Consider the following 17,309-nt stretch of genomic DNA (forward strand, 5'->3'; position numbering starts at 1 on the left):
TCTTTTTCTTTTTTAAAATTTTATTTATTTATTTATTTTTGGCTGTGCTGGGTCTTTGTAGCTATGCTCAGGCTTTCTCTCCTTGTGGTGTGCAGGATTCTCATTACAGTGGCTTCTCTTATTGCAGAGCACAGGTTCTAGGGTGCTAGGGCTTCAGTAGTTGTGGCACCCAGGATTAGTTGCCCCAAGACATGTGGGATCTTGCTGGACCAGGGATGAACCTGTGTCCCCTGCCTTGGCAGGCAGATTCTTAAACTGGCTCAGTGGTAAAGAATCTACCTGCCAATGCAGGAGATGCAGGAGACAGGGGTTCCATCCCTGGGTCAGTAAGATCCCCTGGAGAAGAGAATGGCAACCCACTCCAGTATTCTTGCCTGGGAACTCCCATGGAAAGAGGGGTCCAGAAGGCTACATTCCATTAGGTTGCAAAGAGTCAGACATGACTTAGCAACCAGGCACCCACACGAAGTTCACAAAGATCATAAATAATGGAGATAATATTTGTGACTAGACACTCTAACCTGGAAGTCCTCATTTTATTTCTTAGCTTATACTCAGCATCTGAACCATTCAGGGCTCTATACAGACAGAGAAGGCAGCTGCCTAACAACTCTGCAGCCGAGTTCTGTGTTGATCCTGTTTTTGTTTTTCTTCCCCTTTTCCTAAAGATGTCCGTGTGTTCATGCTAAGTCGCTTCAGTCTTGTCCAATTCTTTGCGAACCTGTGGACTGTAGCCCGCCAGGCTCCTCTGTCCATGGGATTCTCCAGGCAAGAATATAGGAGTGGGTTGTCATGCCCTCCTCCAGGGAATCTTCCTGATCCAGAAATGGAACTCCTCCTGGCTCTTATGTCTCCTGCATTGACAGGCAATTCTTTACCACTAGCGCCACCTGGGAAGCCCTTTCTTTAAACTAAATTGAGTGAATTTTGATTTCTTACAACCATAGATAACCTGCCCATGAGATTGATTTCATTATTCACTTTATTCTAGGCTTTGCCTACATGAAGAACTCTGAGTGTTATTATAGATTCATAGTTGGGACCCTAGATGCAAAGCACAAAACATCAACTTGGAAATTATTTACTGCTTCATATGAAAATCCTTTCTTCTGAAAACGTCCACGTAATTACTGAATTTATAATTAGATGTGTTTATAAAAAATTGCATATGAAGACAGTATAATGTGATCTGCAGTGGAATTAATATTAAGGATGCAGGCATCAACCGAGTGCCTTACCTATGGATTTAGAACAGTTTTTGCTATGTGATTTTCAAGAAGTGATAACATTTTTCTTGGCATTTTTATTAGCTAAGGAAGTTGATGATGAAGGTCCTTCTTTCTGATCACTTCCTGTTCTCGGTTTTGCAAAAAGAACAATATCTGTAATTTTACTACTATAAAAACAGTATTGAATTAGACATGTTTGTCTTCTTTGAAGGGAAAGAAAAAAAAATCATAAGAAAATGAATAAGGGCATGTGTAGAGGTGGAGGAAGTAGGAGGCAAACTTTTGTGAGGAAGAAAAATAAAATATACAGTAAGAATACATCTCAGAAGGGAATCATATTGGATTATTGATCAGAACATAAAATTATGTACAAAAGTTCACCCCCTCCAAACTGGGAGAAATATTTATAATATTTTTTTATTATTCATAATATTACTTAAAAAAAATTGTGCTTCACACCAGTGTCTGAGTCTACAGTGTTTCGTTGGCTTTCCTTAGCTATGCAGTTGGCCCACTGATTATATTTGCAAGCTCAGTTCAGTTCAGTTCAGTTGCTCAGTCGTGTCCGACTCTTTGCGACCCCATGAATCGCAGCACGCCAGGCCTCCCTGTCCATCACCAACTCCCGGAGTTCACTCAGACTTAGGTCCATTGAGTCAGTGATGCCATCCAGCCATCTCATCCTCTGTCATCCCCTTCTCCTCCTGCCCCCAATCCCTCCCAGCATCAGAGTCTTTTCCAATGAGTCAACTCTTTGCATGAGGTGGCCAAAGTACTGGAGTTTCAGCTTTAGCATCATTCCTTCCAAAGAAATCCCAGGGCTGATCTCCTTCAGAATGGACTGGTTGGATCTCCTTGCAGTCCAAGGGACTCTCAAGAGTCTTCTCCAACACCACAGTTCAAAAGCATCAATTCTTTGGCATTCAGCTTTCTTCACAGTCCAACTTTCACATCCATACATGACCACTGGAAAAACCATAGCCTTGACTAGACGGACCTTTGTTGGCAAAGTAGTGACTTACATGCTTGCATTCATGAACTTGCGTCTCCCAACCTCGTGTTCTTCTGTTCTTAGGGTTGCTTTGTGCTTGGCTTCACATACTGATTGTAGAAATCTTTGGAACCCTGGTTCTCTGTGAGTACTGAAACGCCACCATGCTCTTTACAGTCTTCTCTGGGTAGAGGAATCCTTGAAACAATCCATTAAATCAAACACTTCATCTGCTTCTCGCCAGGCCAAGTGGCCGTTCTCCTGTTCAAATCTGGTTAAAAGCATGGACTGTGCCACACAGTCAGAGATATGTCAAAAAACAAGGACTGCAGCCTAAATTTCAAATACTAGAGACTGAAGTCTATAGCCTTGCCTAAGGAAACACCTTGATCTTTGAACCTTTATTATGTTGTTTTGTACAAGGCATTCTCTGTACTAGTTTATTTTGGATATAAAGCAACTAGCAAAACAACTTACATTTGGATTTATTTTCTAATCAATAACTTTCTGATAAACACATTTATTTTCTAATAAATAAATTTCCTTGGCCCAGAAGCTGAAGCCCTGCTACTCTAGAGTGGATCATGATGGTGGTGGCTGCAACCTTACCTAGATTTAAGGTTATCACCCATCGTGCATTTCCATCGATGGGGCCATAATCCTGATTCATGGCTGAACTCTTCCTAATTATGACTGGTAATAGTCATATGTCCTCTAACATTTAATCTGACTCGAATGTCCCAATTTTTTTTGCAGATGTCTAATTCTATTTAGTTGTATCAGAACTGCCAAGCTGCTAATTGTTTTTCTCTTGTTCTTAGATTACAAGGACCTTGAGAGGTGAAATCATATCATAGTTTCTTGAAATTTACACACAGACTGTTCTGCATTGTTTGTTTCTTTCTGGCAAACAGAGTCAACTTCTAGAATCACTGGCATGGACTCATACTGCCTTGGCTGCGTATGATCAAACTATCACATTACTGTTTGACATATTGCAATGCTAATTAATAGCTAGTTTAAACTTTTTTTGAAGTTGTTTAGTATTTTTGCTGTTTTTTAATATACCACAATAAAAGGCCAAAATTCCTTAATTGCTTCTCTTACAATTTGGTTAAAACTAAGACTTAGTTCAAATTAGACAACTTGGGTATGTGGTATGAGTATAGTTTTGTTTCAGTGTTTAAAGTACATAAACACAAGTTTTGTAAATTTGTGTTTTTTTTAAATGTGAAAACTTCTTTTTTCTATACAGAAGGTAGGAAACTATGATTTTCTTTTTTTTTGTTCTCTCCATTTGGGCAAGGGTCAGGAAGTGGATGGTGCACAGAAAAATACCTACTCATGTTAATTCAAGGATAGAAATTTGTCTTTGCATTGAGGAAATTGCATTTCAGTTGTATTTTCAGTATTTCCTCATGTTTGTGACTTTATCTACATTTTCCATTCCACCCCTCAGTCACACACATCTTGTGTTCTCTGACTCTTTGGATTGAAACAAATATGAAATTAATTCCCTCATTCCCACCACATTTTACATTGGCATAAGTGTCCTATGTGCCTCCCAAGTGTGTGTGCTCAAGTAAGGTAAAGATAAATTGTTAAGTAAGCTAGAGAACTGTCTTTTAATAAAGGATAAGCTAACATTAGAAATATCTATTTAATTACATGTTCAAACATTATTATCAGCCTACTTATATGTTGCTGTGATACTGTCCAAACCAGTGTAATCTTCCTTCTAGGCTGAAAAATATGTTGCCCCCCTCCTACTCTTCCTGATTTAAAACAGAACACAGAAATTGTCTAATGTTTCAGTCTAATCTATTTCATATATTGATGGGATAAATGAGACTGTATTTATTTTGGTCATCAAACAGAATAGACTACCCAATATATCTTTTAATCATTTTTCTATATGATTATCTTTTTGTTGGTTAGGAAGAGTCTTTATATACCTCATGTATTCTTTATGTATACATATAAATAAATTACATATGTATATAAATATTATATATACCTTTCTTCAAGTTAAGGCTTTCTTTTTTATTTTCTATATAGCATCTTTTGATAAATGGTGCTGAAATTTAATAGCTAAATTCATCAGTTATTTTCACCCTCTTTTTTGTTTGTTTAATTTGTTACTCCTTGCTTACTACATCCTTTCCTGGTCCCAAGGTCAAAGATACTATTGTAAATGTCTCTTGGTTCTGTCCAATAGACTTGTATGCAATGATGGAAATATTTTATACCTGCCACTGCCCAATATGGTAGCCATTAACTACATGTTACAGCTGAGCAATTGACATGTGAATGGTGTGATTGAGGAGCTAAATTTTAAAATTTAATTTCAATTAATTTACATTTGAATTTAAACAGCCTCTTGTGGCAATTGACTATTGTATTGGCTAGATCAGCTATGGCATTGTTTTATCATGAAGGGTGACTGTGTTTACCTTATGTTCATTTTTCTTCAGGATGTAAGGGGAAAACTTAGTCTCATATTTTTCCATATGGATGATGACTTGGCTTAGAGCAACAGCTTTTTTTTTTTTTTCCTACTGATTGATAACACCAGTTTTGAAATTAAAATAATTTGTGAATGTGTTTCCTGACTTTCCGTTGTGTTCCTTGATGAATTCATCTATCCTGGTATTAGTGCCTCTCACTGTCAGTCATCACAGCTGTATAATGAGCCTTGATATTTAGTCATGCACATACCACTCCTCTGGTTCTGTTTCAGAAATAACTTTGCTATTCTTGGCCTTTGATCTTTCAATACATTTTAGACTCAGGTTTTCAGGTTAAAAAAAATGGGATTTTTCATTACAATTGAATCCATACATCTACTTATGATATTGAAACTTTTAATTTATGAGAGTGATTTATCTCTATTCATTCATGTCTTCTTTCATGGCTTCTATGTGCTTTTAATCTATGAAGGATTTGGTATAGTTTGTTATATTTTAAAGGAAGAACTATTCCTTGAGGATACTATGTATGTTGCTTTTTAAAAATCACATATTCTATCTAACCTCTCAAACTGCTAGCATTAAGTATGATGTTACAGGTTTTTGTTTAATTTTTTGTTGTTATAGATACCAGATTAAGGCATTTTTCTTCAGTTTTAATTTCGTAGAATTTTGAGATGATTTTAAAATTTTACTTTATTGTGATGAATTATTGTAATTGGTTTTAAAATATTTACTGATTTATTGTTTGTCTTTTGGCCTCCAGTATTCAGAATTGAATTAAAGACTAATCATAATCTTTAGGTTGTGACATGCTCTCATCATTCATAAGTGAAGTGAAGTTGCTCAGTCGTGTCTGACTCTTTGCGACCCTGTGGACTGTAGCCCACCAGGCTCCTCTGTCCATGGGATTCTCTAGGCAAGAATACTGGAGTGGGTTGCCATTTCCTTCTCATCATTCATAGCTGTGTTTAATTATGTTAATATAATTAAAACTAACAAACCCAGCAACCAATTCAAGAATCAGAACATTAACAAAAATCAAAACTTACCTTATGTGCATCTTCCTGGTCTTATTCTTTGATTATTATCCACTTGTTACTCCTCCCCTTTCCAGAGCTAACCACTATTGGAAGTTTTATATTTTTTTATCCATTTGCTTTGCTTTGCTTTTGTTCGGTTTTAGTTAGTTATATTTTGGAAAAAAAATTTTTTAATGTTTAGTTTTTATACAGTTCTTCATGGTCCCTTACTCTTTAATGATATTTTAATCCTTTCCTATTTAAAATGTACTCAATTTATATGTTTAATTTAGCTATCTAATGTATTTATGGACCAGATTATACATCTGTAGTTTCTTCTGGTTTTTGCTTAATAATGCCTTGCAAATAAGTGTCACTTGGATCTTCATCATTTGAGAATTATTTGAAACTTTAACTAAGTTGGATTTCTAGTTGAGAGAATTTGTATTTCCTTTTTCCTGGGTCAGGGGCATTACCTAATACTATAAGCTGTTTTTAGATGTTTGAACCACCTTGGTAGTATGAAATTGGAGGGCAAAGTCATGTGAGGATTACTGTTGGTCACGAATCGTCAGGTGATATTTTTTTGTTCCCTATCACCAGTGCCAAATTTAGAGGCAGACTGGTTCCTTTGCAGGTGCCAGCTGTGTTGTGTGTGTATGTGTTGCACTGCAAGCTTGCAAACTTATTTCTGGTACAATGACGATAGTTTTATTGGGTCACAGGAGGGCATATCACCCTTTAGACTTTCCATCTCTGGCTGACCTTGGGTTGTGTGATCTATTGCAAATACCCAAAGGCTGTGAAATCTCAAGTCCAAGTCTACCTATTTCATCAAATGTCCCAAGAGGAAACCTGAATAAAGCAGTCTTAACCACTTGGTTTCCCCTTTCAGTTAGTTTCATTTACTGGATATTTCTTACTTTCTTTCTAGTTTTATGTACCCAAAAAAGCTACTTTTATGTACATAAAACTTCTATCCTTTTTTGTATAATTTTTTAGTTGCTTTCAATGGAGGGATTTTTATACTGTAAAGGACAGAGACTTGTACAAATTAAGTAATAAACTCAGTGACTGGAAAACCAGGGGATTTTTCTTGGAGGCTAATTTCAGGAAGTCTGTTAGGTCTGGCTGGAATGGTAACACAGGCCTGATCTTCCCCATAGTCTTTTGATTTTCCTTTCTGTTGCAATACAAAATTACCTCACACTTTCAGTGTCCAGCACTAACCAATTGACTCAGTCTCTCCATGTATCACTTCAAATTCTTGAGACAGAAGATAAACTTGTCTTCACCTCACCTAAAGATGGTAATATGGTAGTATACTATTTAAGGAAAATATGCTGCAATGGTTAGATCAATGGTTCTGCATGCAGAAGCAGCTAGACTGGCTGGATTTGAAGTTCAGCTCCAAATCTTTCTAGCCTTGTAATCCTAGGAAACTTTCTTAATGGCTCTGTGACAGTTTCTTTATCAGGAAATGAGAATGATGATAATAGTCCCTACGTCATAGTTATGATGAGGGTCAAATGAGTGCCTGTATATGAAGAGTAAAAAGCAAGAGTAGTGCCTTGGATATAGTGGCTACTCAATAAGTATTAGTTCTTTCTTTCCTGTCCTCACTTGATGTAAGCCCTGGTCTAATTGGCTGTGGCCTGGGGTTAGGATCATGTGGTACCTAGGTATGTTCTAACTAGTAGGTCTACCTAGGTGTGTTCCTTCATCATCATTGAGAAGCACGTTGAAAGAAAGAAACGCAATAGCAAATTTGCCTAATATAGATTGGTGAAATAGAAAAAACCAATTTGTCAGTTTGGGAAAAATGTTTTTAATAGTTTCTTTTATATAAAAATATAATTGAATAGTGGGGCTTCTCAGGTGGCACTAGTGGTAAAGAACCTGCCTACCAGTGCTGGAGACAAAAAGGACAAGGGTTCAATCCCTGGCTCAAGAATATCCCTTGGAGGAGGGCATGGCAACCCACTCCAGTATTCTTGCCTAGACAATCCCATGGACAGAGGAGCCTGGTGGGCTACAGTCCATAGGGTTGTGAAGAGTCAAACATGACTGAAGCAACTTAGCATGAATGCAAGCATACTTGAATAGTAGAATTGTTACCTAAAAAGATAGATTAAAAAAAATACATTGACTGAGCTATATTATGTAGCATCTTTTACCTGAAAATTTTCCTATAGCAATTAATCATATACTTATTTCATTTATTTATTAATTTTTTGCTTCACTAGGTCTTTGTTACTGTGCATGGGCTTTTTCTAGTTGAGGTGAGCTGGGCGTACTCTGTTTCAGTGCACAGGCTTCTCACTGCTGTGGCCTCTTGTGGAGCACAGGCTTTAGGCACATGGGCCTCAGTAGTTGCAGCACAGGAGCTCATTATTGTGACTCGAGTGTCCTAGAGTGAGTGGGCTCCAGTAGTTGGTGCACATGGGCTTAGTTGCCCTACAGCATGTGGGATCCTCCCAGACTAGAGATTGAACCCGTGTCCGCTGCATTGGCAGACAGGTTCTTATCCGTGTACCACCAGAGAAGTCCAGTCATATACTTGTTGACAATCTGTTATATATGAAGCACTATTATATAGGAGAGCAAAAATGAGGTAAAACAGAATATGTTAGTAGCTGTAATTGCAGATTATAACAGTAGAATCATAAACATTTTATAGAAGAAAGTTTTATTCTTTGACTAAATAATTCTAGGAAATCCTAAAACATTTCAAGGAATCATTTTCTCTGTCTTTTTAAATGCCTGAGGTTGTTTTTGGTTTTTGACTTTTTTTCTTTCTGGTGGTTTTGTTTGTTTTTTAAGACATAAACATGACATAAAAGTAAAGGTCTGGACTCAGCCTAATTCCCCACAAATTAGTACATGCACTTATGTTCTGAGCTATTTCTAGGCCCTTGGTAACTTAAAAATGAGTATGTGATGTGTGAAAGTCACTCAGTCGTATCCAACTCTTTGCGACCCCATGGACAATATAGTCCATGGACTTCTCCAGGCCAGAATACTGGAGTGGGTAGCCTTTCCCTTCTCCAGGGGATCTTCCCAACCCAGGGATGGAACCCAGATCTCCCGCATTGCAGGCGGATTCTTTACCAGCTGAGCCACAAGGGTAAATAAAAACTAACCATGATTTCATTTGTATAGTCTTTTATGACTGATCCACCCCATTTTTTCACTGATTCATGTCATCAATTTGGTGAGGTGGGTCAGTCAATAATCCTCTCCATTTTACAGATGAATACAACTGAGGGATTTTCAGTGACTCACAATCACATAACAGATACACAGGAAAAAGAGCTGTTAATCAAATATAGGATTCCTGAATACAAGTTCCAGGTTCTTCCGACTGCTTGCCAGTAACCAGTGTGGTCACAGAAATGGATATATTGCTCTCAGTGTGTTAGAGAATTCTCCTGAATTCAAGAGTTTTGCTTCTGGATTCAGGCTCACAGCTGATGACAACTTGGTTAGATTGAGAAGCCAGGAAAGCAAGTCTGATAAAAGCAAAAGGGATATAAATTTTAACCAGGAAAATTTTAATTCCTTTGCTACTGAGTTAAATATATTTAAACTTTCCATCTGAATATATGCTATATGGGAGTTCAATGTGTACCAACAAGAGACAACACTTACAAATATTATTTAATATTGGTTTTTTTTTTCTAGTCTGGAGAACATGGAAAGGAGTGCTTGAAAGTTCTTGACCTTTACATGCAGAATGTATAAATTAATTCATGTTATTACTTCAGTTTCACAGCTAAGTTACCTTGTAAATAAAACTTTCCCCTCATTAGAAAGGAAGCCAATCTTGAACTTCCGCATGGGTCTCAATCACTTACATCTTGCTGTGCTGCATACATCAACCTAGAGCCCAAGAGAATTGATGCACAATTGATGATTTTAGCTAGAAAGAATTTCCCATGGCTTTATGTCACAACTTCAATGATGAAAACATTGATTTTTTTTTTTTTTATGTTTCATTAGAAATACATTCCTTTAGAAGTACATAAAATTTGTAGGCCACTGTTTAGATTTCAGGGTGAAAGTGAAGTGAAAGTCATTCAGTCATGTCCAACTCTTTGCAACACCATGGGTTATACAATCCATGGAATTCTCCAAGCCAGAATACTGGAGTGGATAGCATTTCCCCTTCTCCAGGGGATCTTCCCAACCCAAGCATTGAACCCAGGTCTTCCGCATTGCAGGCGGATTCTTCACCAGCTGAGCCACAAGGGAATTCCAAGAATACTGGAGTGGGTAGCCTATCCCTTCTCCAGGGGATCTTCCCAACTCAGGGATCGAACCCAGGTCTCCTGCATTGCAGGTGGATTCTTTACCAACTGAACTATCAGGGAAGCCCTGAGCTATAAAGTGAAAATCCATTTCTTCTATAAACTATGTTATCATGCAGTTAGCTATATATGTGTATTGTGTGTATCTATCTTTTGGTTTTTATTTATTTATTTTATGTCTGATGTTTGTCATTAATTTTACTGGAGAGAAACTTTAATTTCCTGAAGAAATTTCTTACCTTAAAGTAAAAAACTGTTTTTGCCCACAAACCTTCAGAGGAAGTTATAATTAAATATGGGTACTTCCTTTGGATAAATTTGTCATGTTTACCCAGTTCCCACTTTTATTAATACATTTTTATACCTTTAGACAATCTTCCTCCCTGCCTTGGTTTCTTTCCCAGGCTTTAATTTTTCTGTCGCTTAACACTGATTATGTCTAAAACCTCTGCTTCTGTCTTGCCTTGCTCATAATTTCAGTGACAAGCTGGTGGTTTCTGGTCTACAAGTCTTGCCCTAACTGACCTCTTATTGCAGTCCTGCATAGCTATTGCCTGTATGGTGTCCTTCCATTCACACTGTGCAGATATTGCAGACCCATTAATAGCCACCCAATATTCCACACGGGGAACACCAAGGTCATTCGGGACATTTCTTACCATCTAGTACAACCAATTTTTATTAAACCCTTAAGACTGGAGCTATATCCTTGATTTCAACATTTTTTCCCATTCCTGATGCTGCTACTTTACATATGTTTATAATTTCCCACTTAAACTACACTGCAGTTCTTCTCTATGCTGTTTTATAATTATCCATATTGCTATCAAAGGAATTTTACTGAAAAACAAATCTAAACATACCTTTTCTCATGCTTGCAAACCTATATTGAACTCCCTTTACTGTTGTTATCCTCAACTTTCATTGCTTTCCTTTTGCTTTCAAGCACCAGCATCATATGTTATCAGTTTCTATTCCTGCCCCTTCTGATCATGTATCCAGTGATCAGGGCCATCATGAGCTAGAACAGGAATCATGCCTCTGAACATTCTACTCTTTATATCTGAAGTGACTTCTCAAACCTTCTCTGAACTGTATGTTTCATGACTTAGTTCAATTCTCATTTCCTCTATGAAATCATGCCAGTCCCATATGAAGCATGTATTGCTTTCATAAGAACTTAATCTACCCCTGTTGTAACTTTTAGCACATTTGACTATAATTGTCTACTTATATGTCTATCTCCTCCACTAAGTAGTAAGGAAAAAATCATTTCTGTGTGTGTGTGTGTGTGTGTATGTGTGTGTGTGTGTGTGTGTGTTTTAACTCACATCAGGGATTGAACCTGTGTCTCCTGCATTGGCAGGCTGATTCTTCACTGCTTATAGCCACCAGGAAAGTCCCCTTTCATTTTTTATACACCACTGATCCTCTAACAGAATGATGGCTCCCTGTGGGCTTTCCTTGATGGGATACCTTTCCTCTTAGGGAAGCTCATAGTTCTTGCTTGGCGTTCAACATTAAGTGGCATATATTGGTTAACTAGTGAAACACTCAAACTGAGCAGATTTTCTGCCTTTCATAGATTAAAATGTAATATTGAACAGTATTTTGACATAGTTGGAAGATCATACTTCAGAAACACTGTTTACTAGTGTTATTAAAATTGGTACCTCACAAACCTCTTTGAAATTGTTTCCTTACCTGCAAAAACCTGGTGGTGAAACCTCTCTTAGCAGAATTGTTACATAATGAGTGAAACACACATTGAAATTTCTCGGCTCAGACTGGGTGCTCCAGATAAGTCAGCTCCTTTCTCTCAATTGATGGCTGTGGACTAAACAGTGAAAATGATTCTTACTAGCATAGAATCAGATAGCACCATGAGAAAACCTAACAGTGACTTTGTGACCTCAAGTTTTGAAAGTTATTATGTTGATGGAATATACATGCATTTAATCTTCAATAATTTTTTCACAATAACTGTCTCATAATAAACTTGTAAATTTAGACTTGTACCTTTCCAGGTGCTGAACATTAAGCTAATTCTGTCATAAAAGGATTAAATGATTAAAATCAGTGGTTTCTTGGTATCCATGGGGGAAGGCCTTCAGTTTCCTTTTTGTCAAGTCACATAAAAACGTAAAATATAATACATTTGTTTGGAGGACAAGTAGCTGGAAGACTTGACTGTATGTTTACTGTCTTCTTTTTAAACAGGAGATATTTATAGCTATGTATTAATTACTTAGGTAGTCAGCTTACTTTTGATTAAAATCCAAACTTAGAAATTTTAAATTTAGACTAGTTTTAAGGTTGAGGGTGAGGTAGAGATTGATGGAAATGTGTTTTCCTGCTGCATCAGTTTGGATTCCTGAAGAGTTTGATATACTACAAGGCTATTTCTTCAACAGTTATTAGGAATTGGATTTATTTTCTTCCTGAGTTTAGGCTTATAGCTCAGGCAAAGACATAAGCTCTTCTGCTGCTAGAATAGGCCTTTGGGAAGAAAATACATTCCATTCTGAGCTTTTGTTTGTAGCAAAATGTCAATATCAGTCAGTTACCTACTGAACATAACCCTCAAGAATTCTGGGAAATCAAACCTGAAATAGATGGAGACAGAGGCTTCCCTGGTGGCTCAGTGGTAAAGAATCTGCTTGCTAGTGCAAGGAGACACTGATCCCTGATCCGGGAAGATCCCACGTGCTACGAAACAACTAAGCCCGTGCACCACGACTATTGAGCCTGTGCTCTGGAGCCCGCAAGCTGCAACTACTGAGCCCATGGGCTGCAACTTTTGATTGCAACTATTGATGCTGGCATGCCCTAGAGCCTGTGCTCTGCTACAGGAGAAACCACCACAATGTCTCATGCGGACAAACACACACACACACACTCATTTAACCTCCTTACGATCATGAATCAGATTTCCTTTATATATATATATATATATATATATATATATATATATATCTCCACAAAAACCTCTATGTAGTAGAGTGCTTTGAGTCTATGCACCAGATCAAAGAGTAGCTCCTGCTCACTACAACTGAAGAAAAGCTTGTACAGCAATGAAGACCCAGCACAACCAAAAAATAAATAAATAAATAGATGGTGACATCTGCCAGGAGAAGAAAATTGGTATCGGATTTAACAAGGCCTAGTAATGCAGTTATATTAAGATTCAGATAATCAACAGGAAATATTATGGTTCATGCTGTATTATTAATATTATTGTATATAAATTCCTCGCTAATTCATTTCAAACATACATTAAGTACTTTACTCAAAGCACTCTACTACATAGAGGTTTTTGTGGAGATATATATATATATATATATATAAATAAAGAAAATCTGATTCATGATAGTAAGGAGGTTAAATGAGTGTGTGTGTGTTTGTCTGCATGTTTATATGCGTGTGTGTGTGTGTGTGTGGGTTGGTGGGGGAGGTTGGGTCAGGGATAGGGAGAATTAAAAAAAAAATGATTATAGTGGAATATAAGTACAAAGAAAGATACAAAAGAAAGAGAAACAGATCTGAGAAGGGAGGAGTCGCATGTTGATGGGAAGGTAGCTTTGCATCTGAGCCTTAGAGGTAAATGAGTTGAGTGAAAGATACACTAGCAGAGAGAAGACTGAGGCCTAAGTACATAGGCCAGGAGAGAGAAGGTTGAATTAATTTACCTCCATTGTAGTTTATGTGGATTGGAGTAAAATTCGAGTGTGCGTGCTGTTTCTCAGTTGTGTCCGACTCTTTGCGACCCCATGGACTGTAGCCCACCAGGCTCCTCTGTCCAGAGGATTCTCTGGGCAGGAATACTAGAGTGGGATGCCATGCCCTCCTCCAGGGGAATCTTCCCAACCCAGGGATGGAACCCATGTCTCAGGCATCAGCAGGGATTCTTTACCACCAGCACCACCTGGGAAGCCCTGGGAATAAAACATATTGAAGCTAAATGTTAGAATTTGGTATTATTTCACTATTAGAGATGTTAGATTTAACAGAGTGTGCATTTAAATTTGTAACTTAAAGTGGAAAAGGGAGGGAATCCTGTTTCCAACCCTGATTTTCTTTAGATTCTTTAAACTGATCTAGGTTTCTTGGTCTCAATATTATTGATATTTTGGACTGGGTAATTCCTTTTTTGGGGATGTTTAGAGGCAGCCCTGGCCTTAACCCAGGGCTAGGATTAGAGGGAGGCAAGGGAGGCAGGTAGGCCATGGTGTTTAAGGAGGCAATCACTCTCGGGGTCATGTGAACTTTAATCTTGAGTGCGGATAACCCTAAGAGTGAGTAAGTGCCTCCTTAAATTTGGAGCTCTGGGAACCTCCCATGCCTGTCACAGTCCTGGCACTGCCTCTGTCCACTGGAAGCCAGTAGCACCCTCCCAGCTGTGACAGCCAAATAAGTCTCCACATATTGCCAGACATCCTCGGGGAAACAAAACCACCCAGGTTAAGAACCACTGCAGTTTTACTGGAATAACAGCATATTTCTTTTTCATTTGTAAAATGGCAAGAGGAGCAGCCAGCAGTGTGATGGAATTCAACTGAAAGGTAGCAACTAAATACAGATGGAATTTGGGCTGAGGCACACTTGGGGAGTAAGATTTGAAGAGAGAGCTGTGGGAAGAGGCTGCTGTGATTAATGGGCTGATAGGCATTGGCATTAGGAAGAGACAAGGGTTTGTATGAAAGTTACCTAAAGGTGAAGGATCCATCCTGCTGTTAATAATCTACCTGACTTCTAGGCCTCGGCTGCACTGAAGAATAATAACTTTGCTGTCAGTCTTGGGGTCGATATGATGAGACTTCCAACTATGTTTTCCTGGTCATTGTACAAATGCTCAAAAAAAAAAAAAAAATCTACAGCGTGCTTGTACTTTATTTTCTTTTTATAAAACTAGGCTATCTTCTTGGTTAATACATCACTGTGCTTATATTTGCTATGATCAGTTCTACCCTACCCTGCTCTATTCTATTTTCTTGGGCTCTGGGGAAGCTGTGGCGCTTGGGGATGTGCAGTTTGTGCAGTGTGGTTACTAAGGTTACAGATACTTAGACCCTAGCAGACTACTAACCTTATCAGTTAGAATGAGATCACAAAGGCATGTCATATTATATGTGTTTTCGTGGTAAAGGTTAGATACAAGTGATATGGCTAATTAATGTTTAGCAATGGGGTTCGAAGCCTAAAATTCCAGGGGCCTCATATTCAATCATATTCAAGCATATAGCTCCATATACTTTTGTGACACTTTCCACAAAAGTTGCTCTGTGGTGATAATAAATTAAACGAGTGTTAGAGCTCACTCACATCTGCCAGGCAGTGTCTTGTGTGTTTTATTTGCATTTATTGTTCCAGTAACCTTAGGTGGTGGTTCATATTGTTATCTCCATTTCATGGATGTGGAAAATAAACTTAGCCAGTTTCTTTAACTTGCCCACAGTCACAGGGTTAGGATCACTTGATTCCAGATCTGCCAACTCTTGAGTGCATGTTCTTAACTGTTACTTCAGGGCTGCATGTAAATGACCTTGTAGGTTGTACAGGGCACAACTCCAGGTATCCCAATATACACTGTACACCTTACAAGTGCTTCAGGAGTGTCTTGGTAGGTACACACACAGAGTGAATTCTAATGCTTTGAAGTATTATTTCCTTTAAAATTTTTATTGAATGGTATACAATGAGGGATGGGACTATGAGGAGTGATTCCCTTCCTTCCTCCCTCCTTCCATCTTTTCCTTCCTTCCTTCTTCCTTGTGAGGACAAGCCTAAATGTAAATTCATTTGAGGAAAGGATGGGATTCAGCTGAAAGATTGTTCCTTACCTATTGTGATTTCCCAAATTCTAGTGTAGCTGATGCTCTTCAGGAATGAAACTACCTCTTTAGAACTCTCCTTCAGCTAGTGTTAGTGAAAATTGTATAATACCACCCAAGTTCCCTATCTGAGGCCTGAGGCTAGAATATTCTCTCACTGTTATTTATTATTGTCATGGAGCCATTAGCTTTTGCCATTAGAAGCTATACTTATACTAAAGGTGTTAACAGCTGGATGTATGTGCTCCAAATTCTCATTATAGGCTGCTGACCTCTCCCTATAAATCTCGTCTTGGAGTTATCAGCTTTCTACTTGTTGGCTCTAATTGGAAAGTTCTCTGCTATATCCAGGTACAAAATGTACTATCGGAGCTTGAATTTCTGCCCCTTATTAACATTGCCTTTGTGACTTATTTCCTCAATTCTCTTTCCACTGGCAATCCAGCTGAAACAAATTCCTCGGTTTTATATACAAAGTGAGCTTGTGGTAGAACACATTACAAATCATACAGTGCAATAAACGAGAGCACAGTCTAATACTTTTACCATTAGAGAATATTAAAATGTCCTTTACTTTACTAATTAATTACTTGCACACCACTTTTTCACTTAATACTCTAGAAATAAATTCCTGCATTTTTCATCAGTTTGAAACTCATTTTACAGTTGAAAATCCAAGTGTCAGATATACAATAGAAAATTCCATGAAGAGTTTGTGAGTAGTTGTGTTATAATTTCCTGAAACATACTACACTTCAGATGGTGTCTAATTTTATGGATATGGAAACTAAAGACTGTGTAACCCAGAAATGGCAAAGGGAATGTTTGTGACTTGATTCATCTTTCCATCAGAAATATATATTTCCCTGAGCAAATAATTTAGAATTTCCAGATATTTAAGCTGGTCAATTTCTCAGTGGTATATCACTATATCCTTTTTTTGAGATAGGAAGTATATACACCAAACTTAAAAACTTCTGAACTCTCAAACATTCCTGTTCTAGGATCTTTATATACGATAATAATGACATACCTGAAATCAGTGTTTCCCAGAAAGATTTACCCTAAGTTCATACTTTATATCTTCAGTTTCAGTTCAGTTTAGTTGCTCAGTCGTGTCCGACTCTGTGACCCCATAGACTGCAGCATGCCAGACCTCCCCGTCCATCACCAACTCTCGGAGTCTACCCAAACTCATGTCCATTGAGTTGGTGAGGCCATTGAAACATCTCATCCTCTGTTGGCCCCCTCTCCATCTGCCCTCAATCTTTCCCAGCATCAGGGTCTTTTCAAATGAGTCAGCTCTTTGCATCAGGTGGCCAAAGTATTGGAGTTTCAGCTTCAACATCCGTATATATTTAAATTTCTAAACAATTACTTCACAAACTTCAACCAAAAAGCACTTACTTTGAAACAATTGTGTAGACTATGCTGAATGTGAGTTTTTTCTTAGGTTTT

General features: G+C 37.9%; 1 protein-coding gene across 4 annotated transcripts in view; it reads left to right on the forward strand.

Moving 5' to 3' along the window:
* Positions 1-17,309, forward strand: part of SLC16A7 (solute carrier family 16 member 7) — a 203,911-nt gene that overhangs the window by 23,715 nt on the left and 162,887 nt on the right. Inside the window, exon 1 of one of the 4 annotated variants that reach the window (XM_025283876.3) lies at positions 14,439-14,582. The exons of the other annotated variants lie outside the window; for them this stretch is intronic. The gene's annotated coding sequence lies outside the window, so the exon portion shown is untranslated. Of the gene's footprint in view, positions 1-14,438; positions 14,583-17,309 lie in introns of those variants that run through there. 4 annotated transcript variants of the gene reach the window in all.

The sequence above is a fragment of the Bubalus bubalis genome, chromosome 4 (assembly GCF_019923935.1).
Source record: "Bubalus bubalis isolate 160015118507 breed Murrah chromosome 4, NDDB_SH_1, whole genome shotgun sequence".
Lineage (NCBI taxonomy): Eukaryota > Metazoa > Chordata > Mammalia > Artiodactyla > Bovidae > Bubalus > Bubalus bubalis.